Here is a 12,828-nt window from a genome sequence, read left to right on the forward strand (position 1 = left end):
AAAAAAATCATGAAATGAAGGATTAAATTTGGTTTTTGATTTTTTTATATTTTGAGCTGTTTACAAAAGTTATCAAAAAAATAATTGCATATTTGGATTCACTTCTTCACTTCACTTGATTTGGACACTTCTTAATAAATTTTTAAAATAGGGTTTTCGAGTGTCAAGAATTGAGTATCAATACGAAAAGTTTAGTGAATTTTAAATCAAAGTTGAAAATTAAGAAATTGGGATGGGAATATGGGATCTGGAACATGCTATCATGGATGGATCGTGATTCAAGAGTCTAAAATAAGGTTGCCAGACTTTTTTCAGCACCCATACGGGCCGGATAAATCCTGGAAATTTTATCTAAAAACCTGCAAAATCTGGTTATTTGTTTGGAAATTTCCTCAAAAAACTGGGCAATATCCGGGATTTTTTTCATAACTCAGAAATTTCTCAACAAAAATCAAGTAAAAAAAACTTAATTTTTTTTTAATGAAAACTCATCAGTTTAGTTAAAATCAAATTTTAGGATTCCAAAAAATCTTTCAAAATTATTTTTATAGAAATTTTGATTTTGACGCATTCATTAAAAAAAAGTGCAACACAACTGGTTATTTTTTTCGTTTGATTTGGCAAATAAAGTGAATACACCCGGGCAAAATCCAGGCTGTTTTCAATAAAAACCGGGCAACTGGGCCGTACCGGAATTTTCCTAAATTTTGTATTCAATATCCGGTGATACCGGGTAATCTGGCAATCTTAGCCTAAAATCAGATTTAGGGCCAAGAATTTTGAATCATGCACTAAAATAAGTGTAAATTCTCTCTTGTTCAATCCATCTACATATATTCTTCAATTTTTTCAAAAATATTAAAAAAAAATCAACATTCCCAAGATTTTAAATTGATTATTAAAATCAAATTCGCCACCTGTGGCATAGTGGATAGCCTTCAAGTCTTTTAAGCCAACGGTCATGCCCAGAAAACATTTTTGTAGGTATATTTCTATATTTTTCAAAAAAAATTGTTACACGTTTTCTATGCATTGAAGAATCATCACATAAAACTCGTAAAAACCGCATTTACCTGACTTCCATCTGTACCGTTGAGCCGTCAACACGTACGCCGGAGCATCGTATCGTTGCTGTGTACCTGCAGGAACATTTTACATTATTTATTTTTTCCTTACCTGTATTTCAATCAGCACTTTTCAGTGCTAAAACTATTTTCATATTCTTTTATTCATATTTTCTCTTTTCTTTCCAGCATGGGGAAGTCTTCGGCCGGTTCAAGGGCCGGAAGAAAACGGATTGCTGAACCTAATCCAGGGCCATCTGCCAAAAAAGTTGAAATTTCCAATTCATTCGATGTCCTTCATAACATCGGTGATGAGGAAATATTCATATTTAATTCTGATAAGAGTACTAAGAAACCTTCTTCTTCTTATACTCTTAAAAACGAAAGGATTCCACCAATAACGGTCACGATTCCTGACTTCAATGCCTTTCGAAAAGAAATCGTCACTTCCGTCAAGGATGTGAAGATTTCTTTTCAGATCGGTCGAAGGGGAACTGCTCGTATATTGGCGGAATCTTTTAATGATTTTCAAAAGGTTTTAAATTATTTGAATAATAAAAAACACCAATTTTTTACGTACGACGCTAGAAGTGATCGTCCATTTAAAGTTGTACTTCGTGGTCTCACTGGCGATCAGACACCGGATGAGATCACAGCTGAATTAAATTCTTTGTTAGGTTTTTCTCCAATTCAAGTAATTCAAATGAGGAAAAGAACCAACACGAATAATACCAGTAGTGTTGGTTTTGCTCCTGAACTTTATTTGATCCATTTTAAAAAGGATCAGGTTAATAATTTGAAAATTTTGGAAAAGGCTCGTCTTATGTTTCATTGTCGAGTCAAATTCGAACCTTTTCGTAAATCTTCTACCAATTTTTTACAAAACATTACGCAATGTCGTCGTTGTCAAGCTTTTTGTCATGGCACTAAAAATTGTAGAATGAATGCCAGATGCATGTTTTGCGGCTCATTCGATCATGAAAAATCTAAATGCCTTTTTGGTGGTGATAAGCCAAAAACAGAATTTTTTAAGTGTGCGAATTGCGCAGGTAATCACTCCTCGAATTCGCTAGATTGTCCCATCAGGGCAAAAATTATTGCTTCTAGGAAAAATCCCAAAGTTTCCAGAAAAGTTTCTTCTCCTCCTTCCTCTTTTTCGTCTTCACACGTCGGGCCGGCAAACAACCTGCCTGTTCGCGGTCAGCCTCGGCCTACATTGGAATCACGGCTGGGTAATACCCGAAGTGTTTTTAATGTTACCTGTGCTGAATCTGCGCCCCAGACTCGTTGTTTATCGTTCTCAGAGGTGGTTGAAAATGGGTTGCCCTCTTCAGGTTTAACTAATAAAAATGGGAAAAAACCAAGTCTCAACGTTCATGCGAAGGCTTGGGAAAATCCCCGAAATTCAAATACTTGTTCTTCTCCTTCATTTTCTGATCCTAACAATTTTGTTGATTTGGGTGAGATTACTGAGGAAAAATTAAAATTTTTGCATCAAAATTTAATGGAAATGATGCAACTTATGTTGAAAGCAAATTCAATGTTTGAAGCTTTCCAAACTTCTTTTAATTATGCTAACAAAATTATTATGACTTTACGATTCCCTCATGGATCCAAATAGATGTTTAAATATTATGAATTGGAATGATAGATCTTTGCTGGCTAACCAAGATGAATTCTTTTTATTTTTGAAAACTCAAAACATACATATTGCTGCCATCACTGAAACTTTTTTAAAGCCAGACAATAACTTGAAAAGCAATGCTTTCTTTAAAATTTTACGAAATGATCGACTTGATCGACAAGGTGGGGGTGTAGCTATTGTCATCAATAGTCGTCTCAAATTTAGACTTCTTCCTTCTTTCAATACAAAAGTCTTAGAAACAATTGGAATTGAATTAGAAACTTCTATGGGGAAAATTATAATTGTTGCCGCATATTTGCCTTTCCAATGTAGCGGTGAACAGAAAAATTTTTTGAAGGGAGATTTACAAAAACTCACCAGAAATAAATCTAAATTTTTTATTATTGGTGACTTTAATGCAAAACACCGATCTTGGAATAATATTTCATCAAATTCAAATGGGAATATTTTGTTTAATGACTGCTCTGCAGGTTATTATACTGTTGAATATCCTAATGGGCATACTTGTTTTTCTTCAATTAGAAATCCCTCCACAATTGATTTGGTTCTAACGGATTTAGGCGAGCATTGTAGTCAATTAGTTACTCATGCGGACCTCGATTCAGACCACCTTCCAGTAACATTTTCTTTATCCCAAAGTCCCATTGAAAACCCTTTAAAATCAGCTTTTAACTTTCAAAAGGCTAACTGGGAGCGATATATGAATTTTATTGAACGTAATTTGAATGTAAACGTTCCACTGAATTCAATTGAAGATATTGATTTGGCTGTAGAAAATTTGACAATTTCAATAGTCAATGCTAAAGCCGCTTCAATACCTAAAGTTAAACATAAATTTAATCAACCTTTAATTGATGATGATCTTCAGTTTTTGATACGACTGAAAAACATTCGTCGACGCCAATATCAACGTACTAGGGATCCTTATTTGAAATTTATTTATTGCGACCTTCAAAAAGAGATCAAACGTCGTTTAAATTTCATTCGTAATGAAAACTTTGCCAAAGCAGTAGAGAACATAAAACCCTACTCAAAGCCTTTTTGGAAATTAACTAAAATTTTGAAAAAGCCCCAGAAGCCAATTCCTACTTTGAAAGATGGGGATAAACTTCTTTTAACTAATTCAGAAAAGGCTCAAAAATTAGCCCAACAATTTGAGTCTGCTCATGATTTTAATTTAAACGTTGTAAGTCCAATTGATGCTCAAATTTCCCTAGAATTTGATGATATTCTTTCCAAGCAAAATGTGTTTGAAAGTTCTTGTGAGACAAATATTGATGAACTTAAATTGATTTTCAAAAAATTTAAAAATATGAAAGCTCCAGGGGAAGATGGGATTTTCTATATTCTTATTAAAAAGTTGCCTGAAAGCACTTTAAATTTTTTAGTTAAAATCTTCAACAAATGTTTTCATTTGGCTTATTTTCCTAATAAATGGAAAAATGCCAAAATAACTCCAATTTTGAAACCTGGAAAAAGTGCTTCAGAGCCTTCAAGTTATCGACCAATTAGTTTGCTTCCTTCTTTAAGTAAACTATTTGAGAGAGTTATTTTGAATAGAATGATGATTCACATTAATCAGAATTCTATTTTCCCTGATGAACAATTTGGTTTTCGTCATGGACATTCTACTACACATCAACTTTTGAGTGTAACTAATATGATTAACGCTAGCAAATCTGAAGGTTATTCAACAGGTGTTGCTCTTCTTGATATTGAAAAAGCTTTTGACAGTGTTTGGCACAAAGGTTTAGTAGCTAAATTAGCTCGATTTGATTTTCCTGTATATCTCACCAAAATTATTCAAAATTATTTGACTAGCCGAACCTTACAAGTAAGCTATCAAAATTCATGCTCTGAAAGGACACCCATTAGAGCTGGTGTCCCTCAGGGCAGTATACTTGGGCCAATTTTATACAATATCTTTACTTCAGATCTTCCTGATGTACCAGAAGGAAAAGGTAGAAGATTATTTGCTGATGACACTTTGCTTTCAGCCAAAGGTCGAAATTTACGGGTGGTACGCAGTAGATTGCAACAAAATTTAAATTCCTTTTTGAATTACTTGAAAATGTGGAAAATTTCTCCTAACGCTTCCAAAACTCAACTTATTTTATTTCCCCATAAGCCAAGAGCAAATTTTTTAAAACCTAATGAAAATCATTCCATAACTTTTAATGGGGTTTCATTAGAATGGTCTGATCACGTGAAGTACTTGGGACTTACACTTGATCGGAATCTTACTTTTAAAAATCACATTGACGATATTCAATCTAAATGTAATAAATACACTAAATCTCTTTATTCTCTCATCAACAGGAAATCCCGGTTGTGTCTGCGAAATAAGATGCTCATCTACAAACAAGTTTTCCGACCAGCGATCATGTATGCAGTTCCGATTTGGTCTAGCTGCTGCGCGACGAGGAAGAAAGCCATCCAGAGGATTCAGAACAAAGTTCTGAAAATGATTTTGCGGCTTCCACCTTGGCACAGCACCGAGGATCTTCATCGGATTGCGGGCATTGAATCGATCGAAGAGATGGCCAACAAAATCATCTCCAACTTCAGAGGCAAATCGATGCAGTCTTCCATCGCAGAGATTCGTTCTCTTTATGTTTAGTTTAATTTTAAGATAGTGTTTAGTTTTAAGTATAAAATATTTTTGCTATTACAGGATGTTCTCCTACATTAAAAACTTGATTGCGCTCAGCAAATTAAAATCTTATAAATAAATTTTTATAATCTAGTTACTTATAGGGCTATGAACAGTTCATTATTGAGCTGAACACCTAGTTTAATGCAATAATGTAATATAAGTGTAATGATGATTTGATACAAATAAAGACATATTAAAAAAAAAAAAAAAAAAAAAAAACCGCATTTACCTACCAAATATTTTTAACTTCTGACTTAACATGTTCGTCGTAATGGGACCCATATTCGTGAGACGGGTGTATTTCCTGGGAGGCCCCGTCACATCAAAAACGTGTGCCGTTCTCTTACTCAAGTATCCGCACAGTTAAACCACACGTTTCAAATCTTGGAGCTCTCCTTCTTTGCTTTTTCGCTCCAAGAATTTCTTTGGGCCCGTCTAGAGAAACTACCAAAATGAGCGTGGGGACGAACGTGGGGACACGTTCGTCGCCACGCTCATTTTGGTAGTTTTACTAGCCGGGCCCAAAGAAATTGTCAGAGAGAGAAAGCAAAGAAGGAAAACTCCCATATTTGAAACGTGTGGCGAAGCTGAGCGGTAAACTCAAGTAAGAGAGCGTCACACGCTTTTTGATGTGGCGGGGCCCCCCAGGAAATACAATCGTCACCCGAATATGGGTGCCGTGGCGACGAACGTGTTAAGCGATAAGTATTATACAAATTGGACGATATTCAACATCTTTTTCGTACATCCTGAAAGTATGCGACAGAGCGCAAGCTTTGCTCTCAATGTATGCAAACAGTTGCCAGCGACAATATTTGCAGCTTCTTTCATTGGACAATTTTTCCATATAAACCATAACTGATTTGAAGCAATCTGGTTGCACTGCTTATCGCAGAGAGAACCACATGATTGTTTTCTCACTTGGATCCCGCGCGAGAGAACAAATTTGCAAACATGGCGGACTTTTTATCATATCCGATTTATACCGACTTTAAGTAACCATTGGTATGATCGTTTTCTTGTTTGGTAGGAATTGCGATTCACATTAACATTGTTAACGATTTAAGCTATCATTTTTTATGCAATTTTATGTAAGCTGGGTGAAATCGAATACCGGTAACGGCATACATAGTACGCTTTCTGTGGGGTTTTGAATCTTGCATTTGTAAGATGCTGGCCATCACATCCTCGAACGATATACGACTTAGTTTAAAGTTAATGTACTTTCTTCGAGCAAACATCAAGTTTCGTTGAGATTGAATATTTTTTGTGTTCGTTTAAAAAAATCATCGCTGATAAGCAATCAAATAACAATATATTTTTTAAAGCTGATAGTTTTTTCTTAAACATTTAGTTATAAGGCTGCAATATTTTTAAAGTCAAGAAACAGAAATTTTGTTGAAAAAAACCCACTGTTCCCGTTCACCTATAGGGAAAACTTTCCATCCCTCTACGTCAAACCTCTTCGGAAAAAGTTGTGTGAAAATGAGAAGGGGTGGCAAAAACGACGTTTTTCTCTCGCTTTGCAGTTCTCATTCGTTTCATCCGTCTTGAACTAGCAACTTGAACAGGTTGGTGCGAAGCCATTATTAATATAAACTATAATTTTGCTCCTCAAACCTTCGTCGCCGTTTTCGTCGTTGTCCTGGTGCTGCACTCCACTTGGATTAGCTTGGATGACTTACTTTTCACTCCGGGAGAGCGAAGTTCCAGCAATTTAATTGGTGTGTTTTTTTATCGCTAGTTTTGGTTTTGTTTGCTCTGTTACGTCTCTCGATTGTTGCAAGAATTGCAACCTTTTGGGGGACCTGAGGGTGCAAAAACTTCCCTTGAATGGGTAGGTTGAAATAGTATGTCGGAGAAAAGAACGCTGAAGGTGTTTTCCTATTCAACTTATCATGGGCTCTTCTCTCCTCTTGGATGCCGGATTATTTTCCGCGTTTCGCCTCAAAGAAGGGAGGCAACAAAGCGCAGCACGTGGAAAGATTTTTCTTCGGCTTACCTAATAGCAGCAGCAGCAGGAACAATGAGTGAAAGTGCCCTCCGGGAAGATTTTCTGCCTCTGAAAGTGGAGGAAGGAGAAACTTGAACATTGCAAGGATGAAGGTGAAAAAATCATAACACAACCGACTCCGATGTTTGTTCCCGATGCGAAAGTGTAGTGTTTTGGCTCAAAAACAAGCACCGTTTAAAGGCGATGAAATAAATGGCAGCTGTTTGTGTACATACGAAGGAAGGTACGACTTACTCGCTAAAGTGAGAGTGTATTCGGGGTAAATGGGAATGAAAGCTGTTGTGAGCACTTTCAATAATTTATCGCATGTCAGAAACGGTTAGCGGTTGCACTTTCATTAGGTTCCCTTTTGCCGAGTTTTTTCAACGACTGCTGCTTCACTACTTCACACAATTCTAGTTGATGCAGCAGCAAATGCACTGCACTGCTAGGAAAGTAGGTACTTGGTCATGATTGGACTTTTGGCGCTATTTCAAGTGAATTGTGTGGGGCCAGTTCGTCTTATTCACCGGAGGAACAAACAATGGCCATAGAGAGGGGGGGGGGGTGGTTAGGGGGTTTAACCCCCCCTTTTAAAGGTCCAAGAAAAGCAAGCGAGATATTATACGCTGCAGACTTTGCACTCAAAATTTTAAATACCTAATCAAATTTTTGTGATTGAGGTTATTCAAGAGTAACAATCTTTACTCAAAACTGATGCAAAAACCTCGAACACTGATCCGAGGTTAAGAATTCTCCTACAGTTATTAAAAGTTTTCTCACTTTTTGACAGAAATTCCGTTCCAAGTTAGTTTAAAATGCGTTTTAACTCATTTCGAAGGTTGTTGTTTAACAAAACAAAGTTATTTTTCGATTTGCATTTTTCAAATTTTGTATCCAATTTAACGTTCTTATCAACAGTTAGAAGCATCATTAGGAATCAGAGATGAAAAGTTGTTTTGAAATCCTGGTTTAAATTTGATTTCTTCATTTTCAAAAATCATTAATTTTTGTTATGAAAACCATGAATTTGTAATGAAATTACATTGCAATGAAATGTTTAAATAATAATTTTCCGAATATTAAAAATCACATTCAGATTCACCACTTAAAATGCAGATGAAACACATGTTCAATTGAACCACCAAAATCATCAGAGTTTAAATAACAGATTCATGAAACAACATTCACTACTTGGCTGATATTAAAAATTCTGCTCTGGAGTTAAGACTCAATTTTTTTTAATATTTCAGAAATCGTTAAAAACAGATTCAAAATTTAAATTTTGAATTCATATTTAGAGAGATTTAGATTTTATGTTATATAGTCAAATACGGATTTTACTCGTTAACGAGTTTAACAATCAAAATAATAATAAAATGAATAATTCGTTGAGAAATTTAAACCGCAAGAGATCGCAAACTGATAATGTTTATTGTTATTTCAATTTTAAATTCCATTTATGAAATTTTGTTTGTATAAAAAATTCATCTGAACATCACGATTTTTTGTTCATTTACAATATTATTTAAAACAAAAAACTTAAAACATCCAAAAGATTTTGATTATTGAATTAATTTTTAAAGAAGAATATTTGGTGATAAAAAAACATGTAATTTTCTTTTTAAAAAATCTGCAAGAAATTCTATATTTTTTTAGTCAATTGCTTCAGATTAATCATTTTGCAGTTTTTTTCAATAGCCAATTTTGAAACTAAAATCTTAAGTTTGGATGAAGTTTGCAGTAATCAAACTATTATGTATGTTTTTCTGTAACTTTTGAAATTTTGATTTACTTACATCGATGGTTAAAATATGTCTATTTGCACAAGAGGTTTAAAGATTCCGTTTATTTGATTTGAGCATAAAATAAGTAACTTCGTGGAAATTTTAGGACTTTAAAAACTTATTTTACGCTCAGGTCAAATAAAATGAATCAACTAGACTCTGGAGCACATTCAATGATTTTTATCATCGGTGAAAGTACATAGGTATCTGATTTCGTTACTTACAGCGTTATTAAAAAATAAAATCAGCTTTGCGTTTTATTGATTTTAGGACATATTAAAAAAATATTTTATGTACGAAACACTATCAATGAAAAAGAACTTAACAATGGACACTCAAATATTACTAGAATTAACAAAAAATCTTTTTTATATTCATACATCGTTTAAGCTAAAATATTATAAATAGAAATCTGCCACGAAACCTCTTCCCCCCAGGGGGTATTTTTCCTACGGCTCAGGGAACGACATTGACAATCTACGATTTTCCAGTTTTTTCATCGTATTTACTAGATCCGAAACCATTTTAAATCATCTCAGCATCAGCCTTGAAAATCTGTTCTTATCATACCAACTACGCCAGTGCACTATGGGGCTTCAGGCGGAAAAAAGTCAAAAACTGAACTTTATCGAATCGTTTTTCAATTTTTACTAGTTAATAACTTATTATTTGATTAAGTTTTCCTCCGTTTTTCAACTCATTATCTTGGATACAAAACGCACCACATGATGATATGATAAAGAAAAAATATCAATTTCATATATTTCTATAGAACACATTTTTTTTTAAATTTAAGCACACCATTTGAAAGTTTTTATTAAAAGCTTTCATCTGAGCCATTCAAAATTTGTACACTCTTGATTGATGATGATTAAAGTGAGTAAATAAACATTTTTTCTAAAATCGACAAGCTGAAGCCTTGATCAAAAAAGCCTCGCATTGCCCCATATTCTATTCACCTTCAAGAACCAGTTTCAGGTCTTAAAAATACATTGAAAGAGTTTCTAGGCACCTTAAAGCACCTTTTTTAGATTTTTAGTGAAATTAAGCTTAAAATATCATTCAAATGGGTAGTTTTTACCCATTAATGAGTATAAATTTAACAAATTTGTAGCTGGTTTGTCAAAAAAAAAATCATTTCTCATGATTAATCAATCATTTCACTCATTTTTCTCTTGAGTTTCATGAAATGATTTTGAAATATTTATTATTTAAAAATCAATTAGTCCTATAACCGGTTATCCAGAGCAATACAAAGTTGAAAATAACTCCAAGCATTTTATTTTATGAGTAGTTTAACCATTTTTTTATGAATTTATCTAATCTTAGTAAAAACAGTAATTTTCATACAAAACTTGCAAAAATTTACGAAATAGGTAGTTCAAAACATAAAATAGTTCTGTTTTGCCACCTCATTGAATGAACTTGCCCCATTGTGCATTGTCGTGAATTGACGAAAAATACGAATCTCAATTTGAAATTCTTTTAAGCACGTATGTCATTTACAAGATAAAACCAAGGATATTAGATCACAAGATTTTCTGATTTTGTTAGTAAGTAGGCGAGGAGAGCGCGGTGAGGTTCAGTGAGTTTGATTGTAAACATCGGAAAATTTGTTCGAGCTGAGGGCTTTGTTAGTAAACAAACTCCACGAACTCCATAGTAGCCAAATCAAAATGGCTGGATCGGGAGTTTCTAATATCGTTACACCTCTTACATATACACACCTTGGATAAAACTAATGATTGACTTGCACGCAAAATAATCTCCACGTAGCTGCTACGTGAAAAACTACATAATTTTTATCCATATGATTTTCACGTAAATGCTACGGAATGAATATGTAAACACGCCCATATAGGAATAGATGCTTGATGAAAATTATCTACAAATTACGTGAATTTCTAGTCAGTTCAACGAGATGTATGTATGTATGTATGTATGGTTCCCCCATCGGTAGCAAGGTCCTGCCTATGGCTGTGTGGCTTGGCCTTCGAATTTCTTCTAGGGCTTCCACGGTCCGATGGTTCGTCGAAGGAAGGCATCCAACCCTCAGAAAAATACAATGGCCGGCTACCCGTGCCGCTTGCAATAATTTCATTGGGTTATCCCCAGATGCATTCCTTCTAAAAATATAAATATTCTAAAATATCTAGTGGAAAGGAAAATTACTTAAAATATTCAATAAATATGCAGTTATATAGAGTAAACAGTTTTCTTTAATAAAAGGATACGGACCTGGAAAGAAATTTTAAATCTATGGTAAATTTTATAAATAGGAGTAGGCATAGTTTATATGGTAGGCAATTTAATAATTCAATGATGATTTATTCTATTATGAAAAATGATTCGGTGCCACAGGAAACTAACATTGTGTCCCTATCTAGCGATTCGCATATCTTCACCGGATAACTGAAATATTAAAGGTTCTACTAAAATAGCATAGAACTGTATTGCAATTCATACTAAGTCAAATTTTGAATTATCCTCAGCCCAGCTCATCCCAGGGTGGAAAACAGGAAAAGGGACACATCAAAAGGTTAGGTGTCTGTGTGTGAATGATGAAATTAACATAGATATTCTTATAAATGGAATTTCCGCACCGGGTTCTGTTTCGCTCATTCCAGCAGCCTATCAGTAGCCGCCATCATTCAACCAACGCCGACAGCCAAGCGGTTTAAACAGGATTCGGATGTCGGATGTTTGATCCGATGACACTACGCTTACACACATATCTTTACACCAGCTTTTAAGTAAAACTCATTGATGAAATACCACACAATGAAAAGCAAACGAAAACCGTACAAATGTTCCACCCACAAACAACGCAAATCGTTCGATATTAATGTGTGCGTGATAGACTGAACTTTTTGAGCCTCCGCCACCAGTAATTTTCTCACTCATAAAAATGCACATGCAACAACAAAGACCACGTAGAATTTCTTGCACTATAACTCCGCTTGGCACCATCCGACAAAATAGGAACGCCCATTCTAATATTTCACAATTTTCAATAAACACGCACAATTAGAAATACATCGGCGCGAATCACAAACTGCAAATTTTTCACTCCCCGTGAGTCATTCTATCGAACCACGAAACAATTTTTCAAAATTTCACTTCTACGGTGGCCGCAACGCAATGCCATTAATCCCAATAATTTTCGAAAAACGCGTCGGATCGCTCGACAACTATTAAGTATGCCTCGATTGGTGAAAAGGATAAAACTCCTTCCTAATGTTTCACAACTTTCTTAAACCACCCACGAATTAAAATACATCGACGCGAACCGCGACCGGAGATACCGCAACGAGTGAACTGTTCTGCTCGGCTATTCACATGCAACTGTTCTAGTCAGTTCAACGAGATGTGCTGATAAAATCTGTGTGAAATGTTAATCGATTTTAACTTTTCCCTCCCTTTTTTGTTGTTGTTTCTAATTATAATAAAAATAACAAAAATTATTTAAAATTTGAATTTATTTTCAAACAAAACTCTACCACTATATGAATCCCTATCTCTACATCAAACACCGTCACTGTAATGAAAAACGTGATTTTAAAGTGATTAATTAAAAAATTTTATGATGCTGAAAATTGAAAAACAATCATCATGTTGCAGTGCTTATATTATGGATCAAGATGATTAAAAGATCATTAGAGCTTATTTCGTGGTGCTCAAAA

General features: G+C 34.5%; 1 protein-coding gene across 2 annotated transcripts in view; it reads left to right on the plus strand.

Annotated features, from left to right (window-relative positions):
* The window catches only part of LOC129751670 (hemicentin-1), a 1,296,938-nt gene that overhangs the window by 389,669 nt on the left and 894,441 nt on the right, over positions 1–12,828 (plus strand). The gene's annotated exons all lie outside the window — the stretch shown is intronic.

The sequence above is a fragment of the Uranotaenia lowii genome, chromosome 3, assembly GCF_029784155.1.
Source record: "Uranotaenia lowii strain MFRU-FL chromosome 3, ASM2978415v1, whole genome shotgun sequence".
Taxonomy (NCBI): Eukaryota; Metazoa; Arthropoda; class Insecta; order Diptera; family Culicidae; genus Uranotaenia; species Uranotaenia lowii.